A 1131-nucleotide genomic window follows, 5' to 3' on the forward strand; every position below is an offset into this window, starting at 1 on the left:
AGAGAACTCTCTCATTCTAGAATTACTTTGATTATTGAATTTTACATGTCTTGTAATTTTCACATGATGAAAAGATTGAGAATTGTGATTCTTTACGTTGCTTCTTGAAGTTTACATTTGCAAAGTCAATCGACTTATCGCTTTCCAAGTTTTGTATTTCTCAGGTACAATGGTTAAGAAAACTTAAGGAAAGTCGGATGCTGAGAGGCAAGAACCTGAAAGTCAAAAGTCTTCGTTGAGAGGAAAGGCTTTAGCCTCGGAACGAGCTGGTTCTGGGACACAAAGGACTTCTCGAAAGAAAACTGTGGCTGCAAAGAAGGCAAAGGAGCAAGAGAAGAGGGAAGGAAAGAGTATAGCAGTTGCCACAGATGAGGAGAGTGGCGATGAAAGTGCAGATGAGCAGGCTCCTACAAAGAGGGCCAAGATGTCCAAGAGGAAAGAGGTTGCTGAGGATAGAGACAGGGCAAAAACTCCATCTGAGGAAGAGCTGTATCACCATTTGTTGAATGGGGTAAAATAATTGTAACCATATACATATAAAATTACAGCAATAGAATGCCAATCTTCGGGCTTTATTTGTAAAGTGTCTATTCCTTGGTAATCGAAGCCCAACGATCTATGAACCAGCCCGCGTTTGGCTAGCCAAAACTTACCGGGATGTCTCCTGTCAGTTCTTGTCTTCCCTTGAGGTCACTTACCATGACGATCCGCACGTGAGGCAAGGATGGGGAAAAATAAAGTTCAAGGTCAATGGGAGAGAGTACAACATGAACTTCAAAGACATTGGGAGAGTCATGGGTTTCCAAGACTTGGCAGACTACTCCCTTCCCAAGTGTGAAAACCTCCCCACTCAGCTTTGGAAGTTAATCACTATAAACAAGCACTCTACCGGGGCTGACAAGAACTCACATATCTGGCACCCGTATGTACGCTACCTCCATAGGATGCTCGTCCATGCATTTTACCCACGAAGCAAGCTGGTAGTGTCACCGAGGAAGACATGCGACTGCTCTGCTCGGCTATCCGCCCCTACGCCCCACCTGGAACGTTGCCCCTTCCAAGCAACGACATCTATGCTTCCTTCGGGATGGTCAGTTTCTTCGTGAATCGTCTCGAGCACTACAGAGACTG

Source organism: Brassica oleracea, chromosome C9 (assembly GCF_000695525.1).
Source record: "Brassica oleracea var. oleracea cultivar TO1000 chromosome C9, BOL, whole genome shotgun sequence".
In the NCBI taxonomy this organism is placed as follows: Eukaryota; Viridiplantae; Streptophyta; class Magnoliopsida; order Brassicales; family Brassicaceae; genus Brassica; species Brassica oleracea.